Source organism: Silene latifolia, chromosome 10 (assembly GCF_048544455.1).
Source record: "Silene latifolia isolate original U9 population chromosome 10, ASM4854445v1, whole genome shotgun sequence".
NCBI classification, from domain to species: domain Eukaryota; kingdom Viridiplantae; phylum Streptophyta; class Magnoliopsida; order Caryophyllales; family Caryophyllaceae; genus Silene; species Silene latifolia.
The window spans coordinates 98,957,099-98,971,500 of NC_133535.1; the positions used below are offsets into that span (position 1 = coordinate 98,957,099).

At 38.7% G+C, this 14,402-nt stretch overlaps 1 non-coding gene across 1 annotated transcript; it reads right to left on the reverse strand.

Annotated features, from left to right (window-relative positions):
• Positions 1 to 13,617: 13,617 nt before the first annotated feature.
• Positions 13,618 to 13,724, reverse strand: LOC141609974 (small nucleolar RNA R71). Its single transcript, XR_012527872.1, has one exon. It is a non-coding gene; the product is annotated as a small nucleolar RNA R71 (small nucleolar RNA).
• Between the last annotated feature and the right edge of the window lie 678 nt (positions 13,725 to 14,402).

Genomic DNA, 14,402 nt, shown 5'->3' on the forward strand with positions numbered 1-14,402 from the left:
GATCCTGCGAATATTGAGGCAGTTACCAAGTGGGAAGCACCAAGGAATGTGGCAGAGATTAGGAGTTTCTTAGGTTTAGCAGGGTACTATCAGCGATTCGTGAAAGATTTCTCCAAGATTGCTAGACCTATGACTTCTTTGATGAGGAAGGAGAATAGGTTTCGTTGGGATGAAAGTTGTGAGACGGGTTCCAAACATTAAAGGAGCGTTTGAACACAACTCCAATCTTAGCATTGCTTGAGGGAAGTGAGAACTTTGAGGTGTATACAGATGCCTCAAATAATGGGTTGGGGTGTGTCTTGATGCAGAATTGGAAAGTGATTGCCTATGCTTCTAGGCAATTGAAGCGTTGTGAGGAGAACTAGCCTACACATGATCTGGAGTTGGGTGCAGTTGTATTTGCTCTCAAGATTTGGAGGCACTATCTTTATGGGGCGACCTTTAAGGTGTTTTTAGATCACAAGAGTCTCAAGTACATCTTCACTCAAAAGGAGCTGAACATGAGACAGAGGAGGTGGGTGGAGCTGATTGGTGATTATGACATGGATATCATCTACCATGAGGGGAAAGCTAATGTGGTTGCAGATGCCTTGAGCAGGAAGAGTGCATTCTTTATGCATAGCTATGTCTTTAATGAGACTGAAAGATGAGGTGGGGAAGATGGGGATACATATGATCCAGAGAGGGGATGCTAGAGGGGATTTGACAGTGGAGCCAGACCTTTATGATGAGATTCGCAGAAAACAGGCTTTGGATCCCAAGATTGAGGAGTGGAGAGCTGGAGTAGAGAAAGGGACAGTGTCTAGATTCTCTATTCATACACATGGTAGTGTGCGATTTGATGGGAGGTGGTGTGTTCCTAGTGATGAGGAGTTGAAAAAGGTAATCATGACAGAGGCTCATTGCACACCATACTCGGTACATCCAGGCGGTGACAAGCTATATAAAGATTTGAAGAAGACTTTCTGGTGGCCTAGGATGAAGAAGGAAACAGCTGAGTTCGTGGCTCGTTGTTTGACTTGTCAGAGAGTGAAAGGGGAGCAGCGTCGACCACAAGGTAAGATTCAATCTCAAAAGGTGCCTGAGTGGAAGTGGGAGTCCATTTCGATGGATTTTATAGTTGGTTTGCCGAAGAGTCAGCAGGGTAACAACATGATATGGGTTATAGTAGACCGACTGATAAAATAAGCTCATTTTGTGCCGATGAAAGATAATTGGACCAAGATGCAGTTGGCTTTGGCTTATAGGAAGCATGTGGTTCGTTTGCATGGGGTGCCTAAGGATATAGTGTCCGATAAAGATGCGAGGTTCATATCACGGTTTTGGAAAGAGTTGCAGGATTTGATGGGGACTACCTTAAAGATGAGTACTGCATTTCGTCCTGCGACAGATGGCCTGACATAGAGGACCATCATGACTTTAGAGGACATGTTGCGAGCTTGTGTAATGGATTTTGGTGGTAGCTGGGAACAGAGGTTGGATTTGATTGAGTTTTCTTACAACAACAGCTACCACACTAGTATTGGCATGGCACCATTTGAGGCTTTATATGGGAGGAGATGTAGGAGTCCGATATGTTGGGATGACAATGCTGAGGCAGTTGTTTTGGGACCACAGATGGTACAGGAGATGGTTGAATAGGTTAAGCTGATTAGGCAAAGAATGAAAGAGGCCCAGGATCGACAAAAGAGTTATGCAGATCTACATCGTCGTGACATAGAGTTTCAGGTTGGGGACAAGGTTCTTTTGAAAGTGTCCCCTATGCGTGGGGTCATGAGATTTGGCAAGAAAGGGAAGCTGAGCCAGAAGTTCATAGGACCGTATGAGATCTTGGATCGTGTGGGTGAGGTTGCTTATCGACTAGCTTTGTCGTCTGCTTTGGATAGAGTGCATAATGTGTTTCATGTATCTCATCTGCGGAAGTATGTTAGTGATCCGTCATATGTGTTTGAGGTAGAGAACATCGAGATGGATGACTCCTTGTCTTATCTTCAGGTGCCTAGACAGATTCTTGATCAAAAGGTTTAGAAAACTAGACATGGTGAGACAGTGTTGCTTAAGGTTCTTTGGTCTAACCATGAGGTTGAGGAGGCTACTTGGGAGGCGGAAGAGGCTATGAGGGAGCGGTACCCGTCTCTTTTTGACCAGGTATGTATGGTTACGGGGACGTAACCTTGTTTCTTTTAGGGGGGTAGGAGATGATCGCATAGAGTTTTTACATGTTTTATGTTGGTTTTGATATACTTAGTAGTTGTTTTGGAGTCGGGTTGAGTTTGGTTTGGGAAGTTTGGGAAGTATGTCTTGGAGTTTTGTGTCGAGTTTTGTTTATGTTGTTGCGTCGGGAGGAGGATAGTGTGCTTTTGTTTTGTTCGTGGTTTGAACATCGGGGACGAAGTTCTTTTAAAGGAGGGAAGACTGTAATACTACGGTTTTAAGGGTCTTAGGGTAGTCTATCGAGTAGGGCTTACTATGTCGAGTAAGTATGGTTTTACGCAAAACAGTAGTCTGCCTGATGGGTACTCGATCGTGTAAGTGTGACACTCGATTCAGTAAGGGTCACTCGATCGAGTAAGTGACTTACTCGATCGAGTAAGTTGGTTAACGGGTGACTTGCGATGGGTTTGTTAATAATCCGGAATAATATATATACTTTCGTCATCATTTTCTAAAACACTTTTACAAAACCTAAATCACAATCGAGGAGAAGTTTAAGTTACGTTGCTTAAACCCTTCGCATTATTAGCAAATCCCGGAGCTAGAGGTGTCGGTTTTCATCGTTCTTTATACCTTTGTGATCCTTGCGTCGTGGGTAAGTTCTACATATAGTTTTCTTATCATTTTGTTAAGTTTGGTTAAACCCTAATTTGGGGATTTGGGGGTTTTGGTGGTTATATGATTGTATGTATGTATGTGTGTATAGGAAGAGGATTCGTTGAGGAGAGTTTCTGAGTTAGCTGCTTGATCATCAATTGTTGGTGTTTGCATTCCAGGTAGGGTTTCCCTACTCGGTATTAATTACATGGCTTGATTGGTTTGATGTTGTTGGTTTTGTTGGTATTGAATAATTATCGTATTGGTTTCTGATTTGGTGGTTGTTGGTAAAGTTACTGTGATTACTGTATAACTGTCTGTGATCTTCGGGGTGCGTCCCTGGCTAAGTGGAGTCACTTGCGGGAGTGACTTCACGCCCTTGATTCGCCTTCTTTGGAACCCGCCACATAAGGGATGTGCACATTATTGAACATGTGTTTATCGCTCAATGGAGATGAGCGAGGCTTAGGTGGGAACGGCTGCAGCCCCCCACTGGCGGCGAGGAGGATCTGTTGCGATGGGTACTCTGGCAGGGCTACACACTTTAGTGTGTATTCAGTGATGTGGTGATTGGAGATGGAGACGGGGATTGTGTGTGTGAGCTGTTTGTGTATTGTTCATCGTGGCTTTGTTTTGTGTAATTAGTACTGACCCCGTTTATTGTTTTAAAAACTGTGGTGATCCATTCAGGGGTGGTAAGCAGTTGTTGAACAGGTATGAGAAGATACGCATGGGTAAGCTGGGATGAGTCATCACGAGGCAGTTTAGAGTCTTCCGCTGTTATACTTTAGTTGTTTGACACATTTGGATTTTGAGAACTTGTATCGTACTTTTATCAGTTTTGGGTTTGAACATGTAATAACTTTAAACCGTATTGTTATTTAAATTATGTTTCTTCATTGTCTTTTGATTATCATTGCCTCGGGTAACCGAGATGGTGATGTTCTCATACCTGAGTGGTCCTAGTAAGGCACTTGGAGTATAGGGGTGTCACAGTTTGTTTAGCTAGTGTTGGGTGTTTTGTCTTATATGGTGGGAGTTTGTGGATTTTGTTGGTCTTGTTGTATGTGTATAGTGTGAACTTCGGGGACGAAGTTCTTTTTAAGGAGGGAAGATTGTTATACTACGGTTTTCCTAAGCCTGTACTCGGTCGAATATGGCTTACTCGGCCGTGTAAGGGGGTGTCATGTATTCTGGACAGTTTAATGCCCAGGAATACTCGGCCGAGTATGTGGAATACTCGACCGAGTAGAGCGTACTCGGTCGAGTATACTCGACCGAGTATCCGGTCTGACGGGTGTTATTTCCGCGGTTTGATTTAGAGATCATTAGAGTTATAAAAGACGCGTTAATCAGTTTCTAATCACTTTTACAAAACCTAAACATTTCAACGACACTCTAATCCTCTCCAAATCTCTCCCTAGTGTGTGATTGTTAGCAAGTTTCTCCATCTTTCGTTCATTGTCGGTGTCGGTAAGTCTTTAATTTCGTTAATTCTTTGATTATCTTTTAGGGTTTGCTTGGAATTATGAATTGGGGGAAAAGGGGTTTTTGCATGTGGTAATTGGAGTTTATGTGATTGTTTTTAGGTGAAGAATTCGTAGAGGAGCCTTTCTAGATTGCTTGCTTGTGTCTCTTGCAGTTGTGGTAAGGTAGGGTTTCCCTACTCAGTTTTACTGTTTAGTTGAACTAAGATTTATGTGGTAACTGTTGTGTGATTGATATTATGATCATCTTTGGTGTTGGTGTTGGTGTTGGTGATGGTATGATGTTGGTTTTGGTATTGTGATGATTGTGGTGGAGTCATTTGCGGGAGTGACTTCACACCCTAGTTCGCCCTCCGTGGAACCCGTCACGGGAGGGGATGTGCACATTAAGGGACAGGGATTATTGCTCGATGATGAGCGGGACCTTGGTGGGTGTGACTGCGGTCCCCCACCGATGCTTGATGATGAGCGGGACCTTGCTCGATGATCAGTGTTTATCTTTCGTACTTGTCTTTTTTTTATTATACAGTAACTGACCCCGTTGTTGTTTATAAAATCTGTGGTGATCCATTCGGGGATGGTGAGCAGATTGTGACAGTTAAAGGTGTTCTTTAGCTATGGGGCAGTCATGGGGAGTCACCACTCGAGTCTAGCTTCCGCTATCAAGGGACTTAGCTTTCATTTCTAGTTGTTGGACTTTCACAGTTGAACTTTGGTTTTGGTTTTGGAGAACATGTAAACTTTACTCATTTATACTTTAATAAATGTGTTTCGGATTGTTAACTTTGATATATTAACCTCGGGCAACCGAGATGGTAACAGTCTCTCATGCTAGGGTGGTCCTTGTTAAGGCACTTTGGTATGAGGGGGGTGTTACATGACCAAACACTAAACTAAGTATACTTCTTTACTTATTATTATTAAGTTACCTTAAACTTGTCAGACTGCCTATAAGCGATATAGCTATCCCAATGGTCTTGACTGACATACGGATACTTCTTTGTTGGTGGTTTCTTGTTCATCTCCCCGCTTTCCTTGTTGAACAAGTGGTTCTCAACAATATTTAACTTCCAAGAACTGAGGGCTTCCCCTGTCTTTTTTTTAAGGTACTTATCATATTTTTCGAGGACAGCGTAAGCTAACTGTATATATGATGAGCATAGTTGGTACATTTGTTTCGGCTAATACACATATCAAGTAGTAACTTAATTTCAGCTAAAGCATTTATTATTGTATATACATACCTTTATTCTATTAATTAGCATGGTGTTCCGTATTTTACTCAATTCACTGATACGCGGCGCGTACCAAGAGGCACATACTGTCTTACACAACAACCAATCCAACTCGCTAAATACCCGGCATTCTCACCATATGGCAGCCATCTTTATCCCATTTTAAAGGATTAGGTACCTTTTAATTTATTGCTTCTAGGGAAACCATGTGGCGCATTCGACCCGCAGTGTGTTGCAAATTATTCTCATCACCAGAGTCGTCGCCTGACGCATTTACGTCGTTTGTTTTCCGCTTTTCGACCATATCTAAAGCAAAAATTAATAAACAAATAATAACAATGCATACTTATAATAACAAATAAATCGCTAGAGAGGAGGGTTTTTTACTTCTTTAAAGAGGAGAATCCTGATTGATCTGGCGGCGGCAATGGCAATGATGACGATGACTGCGATGGTGATGGGTTAGGCTGGTGTTTGAGAGGAAGCTTAGTGTTTGAGGATATTATGTGGGGGAGGGGAAGCTCAGAGTATATATGTGTGAATAATACAACACTTGCAAGACCTTGTTTCATGGAAAATAATAAACACGGTATAAGAAAAACCGTTGTATTTTGTTTCCAAACAGACAACGATTTTGTTTGAAACCATAATTGATTAGTATTATCTACAATGGGTTAGAAATAACCGTTATCTTATAGATTTTCATTTTGTTTGATTTTTTCGCCAAGAAATAAAGCATCATTTTTATATACATAACAACGGCCTGAACCATTATAACTGTATACGTCCTGAACAACGTTTTAGGTATAATCGTTTTATTTTATATTTCATTTTGTTTGATTTTACCGCCAAGAAATAAAGCATCATTTGGTATATGCCATCTAATTACAATATATTTCTCAAATCTTGTTTATTTTCATTAATTTAAAGGATTACAAGTTTACACATAAAGAGTACAAACTACCAACATACATAATAAACTAGGTAAATAACAATTAAAAGAAGAAATTTGACAGTTAACTTAAGCCATGCCTCATTATTTTTGAGTTCTACGATATCCATGGTTAACTTCTTGCATTCTTCTTTTGTCTTCAATATTTCACTGTCATTTCCCTGCTTCGATTCTTCAAGTTGATGTAGTATACTTCTCACTTGAGTAATCTCGATATCCATGATCTTTTTCTCATTCACTAATTTATTTATAACCTTCCTCTGCCACTCAGTCACTGGTTCATCAACCCACTTTAAGTAATTGCATCGACGCATTTTAGTCTCGGGATTATAGAATTTGCAAGTAAGAAACTTTCTTCCCGGATTTTGCAAAGTCCAAGAAGTCTGCAATGCTGCCAGAGCTGAGCAATTACATGTCCCTGTTGAAATAGAGAAAGAAGAAGAGCTACCACTTGACATAATTTGAGTAATAACAGAGAGAGAAAGAAAGAAAGAAGGTTATTTAAAATCTATGTTATTTAGCAATTGCATAATCTAACACGGTTCTTATAAGAACCGTTGTAATTATATTATTAATATCTTCAAATTTCCATTTATTTTTAGAGGTGTTTATATTCTAACACGATTCTTATGCACTATCATTGTCATTATATTATATGATATTGTAATTAACGTAACCTAAATGATTATTATTGTTTCATTCATTCGTCTGTTCGCATGTTATTTAAAATATATGTTAATAAGCATTTGCATGTAATAAAGAGTTGAACTATATATTAAAACGAGTGTATCGTACAATTGCAAAAAAAAAAGTACAACAAGGGAATAAAAAAGAAACATAATAAAAAATAAAAAACCACAAAAACAAACAGCTAACTAAGTAAATTAATTAAACACCCTAACAGAAGTTTGACTAGGAGGTGGATACTGAGGATAAACTTGATTATAAATGAAGCTTACTACATCGACATCAAGACGGTGATCAAAATGAGGCACTTCTTCGTCTTCCCATGATTTCAGTACATTATTAAAACTGTACGAAATGAAATTTCTCATCAAATAAGTGTCCTCAACAGTGTCAACCCATAAGTAAGGCCCAGTGTGTACATAAAGATCCTTAGGGTCGTCGACATAAAAGTCACTTTTGCCCCTTTTATGGTCACATGATGCATACCTTGCAACGAGTTGTTTTGCTTGGCGAAAATCGCCAAGACCATCCCCTCGAAACTCGATCAGAACATATCCAAGAAACCCACGATTATAAATCCAAGCCGGATGGATTGCCTTAACATTTGAATACCCATTCTCAATAAGGATGTCCCTCAATGGGGTAAGAATCTTAGAAGCTAGCTTCACAGCAGCATCGCGTATGACTGGGAAATTATGAATTATGCACGTAATCGGGTTGATATAGCGGGTTACCGATTGCTGAGGAGGTGCGACTGCGGATGATAAAGACGACGACATTTTAATTATGATATGCATGTATATGTATATTAATTAAAAAGTGAAGTAGAAAGGTTAGTAATAATAAAGTGATTCTTATTGTTACTGCAATTTTGATGCTATTTATAGTTTAATAAAGCTATAATTAATTAGATTAATTTCATCTATACGTTACATTAAAACTTGTATTAATTGTAGATGCATGCATGGTTCGTCGGTTTTGTTACTCGTCGTCAAAAGTTACCTAGACCAAAACAATATTTATAACTTCACAAACTACTCTACTATTAGTAAAGAGGTAAGTAAAGGTCGGATCTCAAGGGACGGGTATTGATGTAGGATTTTCGATTGCAAATGGTCGTGTCTAAGGTTGTCACAATTTGGGTTGAGATAAGAGATCACTAAATTAAATAACAATGTAAATAAACAAGCAAGATGGTTAAAATGAGATGTAAACGATTGATTAAAAGCACTAGGGTGTCATGAGTTCATAGGGGATACATGGGAATTGATCATACAAACATATTCTCAAATTATAAGCAAGCAATTATTGTTGTGATAGGATCGAGTTAGTTTATATCTTACAATCCTAGGAAGGTTTGGGTCCCGGAGCCGAATTGATTAGATTGTACAACACCTACAAGTCGACTTAATCCTCCCTACTCAAGTATATGCATGGTCTAATGAGACTCGAGTTGGTTTATGTCTTAGAAGTCTCATTGAAAAGGTAAGTGATGGGTAAAAAATGCAAGGATTCATAGGCTCGCATTTCATCAAACATAACATGTGCATAAGTTGAGATCACAACAAGCAAGCAAATAAATTATGTGAACATATTAGATTAAGCATGAATCATCCCCCATGTTGGTTTCCCCTAATTCCCCATTAACCCTAGTTAAGAGACTACTCACTCATTATCAAGTTTATCATGCTAACAAGGTTGTCAATCATATTAACAAGGCAAAACATGATGAATGAATGGAAATGATTAACAATAATTAAAAAGGATTTAAGAGAATTATACCTAATGATGATTCCAAAATAATAAGCAAAGAATAATAGAAGTACTTGATGATTGATGGAAGGTTGTCAATCTCCCAATAATACCCAAATAATCTTTAATTACCCAAAATAAAGGATGAACAATAGAGAAATTAAGGAAATGAATTTGTATTAATGCTTAATTAAGAGTTGATTACAAGATTAAGATGAGATTAGAACATAAAAAGAGCATAAGAAGGATATTAATATTGGATGATAATCTAATTAGTACAATGGGGTATTTATACTAAGGATTAGGTACATAAATTAGGGTTACTAAGGGCTTAAATGACGATTAAGACCCTTGAGAAAAGTTGAGGAAGTGCTCCTCTCAAAGGAGATGCTCATCTCTGCTTCGCTAGTCTTCAAAGAATATGCTCATCCCGAGCGGACTGAGGGAGAGACGTGCTGCACTGGGAAGGAATCTGAGCGGCCTGAGGGATGCGACGCTCGGATTGTGGAGGGTCAGGACGAGCGGACTACCTATGGGACGCTTGGATTGTAGCCAGCCAGGATGCTCGTCCCGTGGCTGCGACGCCCGGATAGTAGCCCAACAAGCTTCTCTTCTTTTCTTCCTCCAACAATCCTCAAGGATTTTGTTGGAGATGCAAGGATCTTCTCATCATTGCCCATTTACTTCATTATTTATAGAGCCCTTCTAGTCTTGTCTTCACTTTGATGCTTGGTCATTAGATTCGATCACCATTTTGCCACGAAAATGCAAGGTTCTTACTTCTTTCCTACCAAGGGATCAAAACCTCAAAGAATATGCAAAACGAAAGACTAAAGATAGTAAATGACCCAATTATGCACAAAAAAGCATAGGAACGAGGCTAATTCGGGGACTAAATATGCTCAAATATTGGTCACATCAAATATCCCCAAACCGAACCTTTGCTCGTTGATGTGACCATAATTAGCGCATATTTAGCCCCCGAATTAGCCTTATTCCCATGCTTTTTAGTGCATATTTGGGTCATTTATTATCTTTAGTTCTTTGTTTTGCATATTCTTTGAGATTTTGATCCCTTGGTAGGAAAGGAGTAAGAATCTTGCATTTTCATGGCAAAACAAGACTAAATTGATCGAATTCAATGACCAAGCATCAAGGAGAGACAAGATTAGAAGGCCTTTGTGTTGGAATATGTGTCCTCCGACAATAATGCGATCACGACTATTGATCATGATGATCACATGTTTAAATCTCATTATAAAGAATACAATTGGGAAGTAATATTGTTACTGTCAACTGGTCAACATATATCGGTAATGATTGGCTGACTAGAGTTTGACATTACTGTCGTGTGACGGTGGTGATCAGTTGACCCCCTAGGTCATACCTATAGGGCAACACTCTTAATTGATTATTTAATTAATCGTATAATGTTACGAGTTAATTAAATTACTTGAAAATTGACGGACGATTTTGGAAGTATAATTTACGTATCATTTTGAAATGTGATTAAATGAGATACGGTCTGAGTAATTGAATTGTATCATTACTCGGATGAAATTAATGTTTAAAGAAACAATCAAAAATTGAATGAATTATTATAAATACAATCTGTTGTGATTTATAAATGGTAAAATTTTTGGCACAAGTAATTATGAAATTACTAAGTCGATTTTTGTATGTGACGTATTTTTGATGATACGTTGATTTTTAATATGTTAAAAATACATAACAAATTTATGTGACATGTGACATGTGACATATTGACAATTGACAAAAATAATATGGAATCCATATTAACTTAAGTGGGCCGAAAATTAGAGGAGTTTTAAGCTAATTATATGTTGATTATAATTAGTGGAGGGCATGATGATTACCCTAGTAACTAGCCATGCAACCCTATGGTTTATTGTAAAGAACAATTTTTCCATGCATTGGCTCTCCTCCCACTACCCTTGTCCGGTTTTTAAGAAGAGAAAAACATTTGGTTTTTCTCTTAATTTTTACCTCATATACAATAATGTAATTGTATTGTTCATTCACTTTTACTCATCCAAAATTTAGAATTCTAGAGAGACAAAAACCTCTCTTCTTCTTCCTCCATGAAAACCGAAAATATTGAGTGTCTATAATATTTTTGGGTCTATTTTCTACTAGATTAATATTATACTAGTACTTATAATATTAATTAGATTAAGAGTTAAGCCTTGGGTATAAAGCTTAGGGAGAGATCCTCCACTTGGATCTTGGTTCATCCATAAGGGAAAGCTCAAGAACAAGAGAGAAAGGTGATCTCTCTTGTGCCCATTTAACCGAAATTTACAATGTAAGAATATGATTTCTCCTCTTTTATATTATTTGTTTGCATGCATAAAATCCGTTTTAATTTTATGACAAATTAATTTAGACATATATGAGTATGTTAGAATGTATATGAATCTACATTTCCTTCACTTTGTACATATGATAGTAGATGAGCAATGTTGAGAAAGGATCCTTGAGTCCCCAAGGAAATCCCCAAGGAATTTATGAAGAAAAGGGAAGAAAAGAAGAAGAAGCCTTGCTGAGGCACAATCCGTGCGGATTGTCTACAATCCGGCCGTCCTTCACCTGCACAATCCGTGCGGTTTTCCACCAAGACGCCCGGGTTCCATCACCACAATCCGCCCGGATTCTCTTGAATCCGCTCGGATTCCATCGCCAGAATCCGCCCGTCCCGACCCTAATCCGCCCGGATTCCTCTACAACGCGATTTCCTCTTCTCCAAGCTACGAAGAAAGAAGCCCTTCCTTCGGAAAATACCGGCTCCTCCCTGCTCAATCTAAAAAGTGTAATTACTAGTTTAGCCCTTAGTTAACCCTAATGCATCCCCCTAATTTCCACTATAAATACCCCATTAGTCTAATTAGAAGAGCATGTTCTTCTTATCAACAATTAGAGTAGTTAATACCAATCAAATCTCTCTTTAGTTTTGTAATCAACAATTAATCAAGTTCTAATACAAGTTTTATTTCCTTAATCTCTCTTTTGTTCATCCTTTATTTTGGGTAATTTAAGATTATTTGGGTTATTATTGGGAGATTGACAACCTCTCAATCAAGCATTCAAGTACTTCTTTTATCTTTGCTTTATTATTGGAATCATTAGTAGGTATAATTCTCTTAATCCCTTTTTAATTATTGTTAATTACTTTCATTTATTCATCATGTTTCATTTTGTTGGTATGATTGACAACCTTGCTAGCATGATCAACATGATAATGAGTGAGTAGTCTTTTAGCTAGGGTTAATGGGTGATTAGGGGAAACCAACATGGGGAATGATTCATGCTTAAATTACTATGCTGTCATGTTTTATCTGCTTGCTTGTTTTGATCTCAACTCATGCACATGTTATATTTGATGAAATGCTAAGCCTATGAATCCTTGCATTTATTACCATCTCCTATCTTTGCAATGAGACTTGTAAGACATAACCCAACTCGAGTCTCATTAGACCATGCATGTTGTTGAGTAGGGAAGATTAAGTCGACTTGTAGGTGTTGTACAATCTAATCGATTCGGCTCCGGGACCCAAACTTTCCTAGGATTGTAAGATATAGCCCAACTCAATCCATCACAACAATAATTGCTTGCTTATAATTTGAGAACATGTTTGTATGATCAATTCCCATGATTCCCCTATGATCCCATGACACCCTAGTGCTTTTTAATCAATTGTTTACACCCCTTTTAATTCATCTTGCTAGTTTATTTTCATTGCTATTTTAGTTAGTGACCTTCTACATCAACCCAAAGTGTGACACCCCTAAGACACCACTAGTTTCAATAGAAATCTCATTCCAATACCCGTCCCTTGGGATCCGACCTTTACTTGCCTCTTTACTAATTGTAGAGTTGTTTGTGAAGTTATAAATTGTGTTTTGATTCGGACGTGACCCAACGACCACACCTTTAATTGTGAACACGAAACGGACCGATCAAAAATGGCGCCGTTGCCGGGGACGGTGTTTGTTTGATTTAGATTTCCTTTTTTATTGTTATTAGTTGTGTCTTTCTTCGCCTTGGGGAAGTAAAACTCCTCAAGGTTTGTTCTAATTATTTTCGAGTTGTTTGATATTTTGCATGTCTAGATGGTCACAAGGTGATTTGTTACCTTTTGACCGTGAAATTGAAAGAACCTTGACGAACAATAGGAGACTTGTTAGGAGGAATTTAAGAGGTATTAGTGAAGTTGTTCAACCAACTATTGAGTTCGTCAACCCTTTCGCAATAGAAGGAGAGGAGAACCCATTACACGATACCCCACAAAATCAACCTACAATGCCTAAATTCTCGTCACACTCCGTACCCACCGAGGAGAACCTACCAAATGGTACTCCTACACCGCAACATCTAACCGGAAATTTTATTGCCAAATCCGCCTTCATCCAATTAGTTGAAAGGAGCCAATTTGGGGGGATGCCTAGTGAAGACCCTCATTCTCATATGGAAACCTTTTGCGACTATTGTGATGCAATCTCTCAAACCGGCGTGACTCAAGACCAAATTCGATGGGTCTTATTTCCTTTTTCTCTAATCGGCACCGCGAAACAATGGTTGAAGGGCCTTGACAAGGCCACTCTCGGAGTAGATTCTTGGAAGAAGTTGGCTCTAGCTTTCTACAAAAAATTCTAACCACCGGAAAAGACTAACATGCTAAGAGCTCAAATTACGGGTTTTAAGCAAAGGGATGAAGAATCTTTGTATGAAGCTTGGGAGCGGTTCAAGGGAATTTGTCGCTCATGTCCTCACCATGGACTTAGCGAATGGTTCTTGGTACAACAATTTTGGAATGGTTTATATGAAGATTCAAGGAACATTCTCAACATGGGATCAAATGGAATGTTCACCGAAGTTGATGACAATCAAACATGGAACAAGATTGAGGAAATGGCGGTCCATAACTCACAATATAGTAGACCTCGCAAGGCTACTAGAGGAGGAAAGCATGAAGTGGACTCCGTTACTCAATTGGGTGCTCAACTTAGTGCTCATATCGACACAATCAATTTGAAGTTTGAAAAAGCTATGGCTAGACTTGAAGAAGTCTCAAAATCACCAAAGTATCATGTTAATGCCATGACGGCATCCTCATCAATCCCAAGTGGGATATGTGAGAATTGTGGAACTTTGGGACATGACCAAGGTGAATGTAGGGGAACAAATGAACAAGTGAATGCTTTCAGAGCATACAAGAGTGGTACCCCTTATTCCAACTATTACAATGAAAACACCAAATTCCATCCAAATCTCTCATACAAAAGCCAAAATGTTCAAAACCCTCAAACAACATACACTCCACCGCCCATGAGAAACCAAAATCAAAGACCCTTTTACAATCAAAACCAAGGTTACCAAAATCAAAATCCATACAATCACCAAAATGACCAAGGTTTTGATGTCCAAAAAGCGGTCCTCCAAATGCAAAAGAATCAACA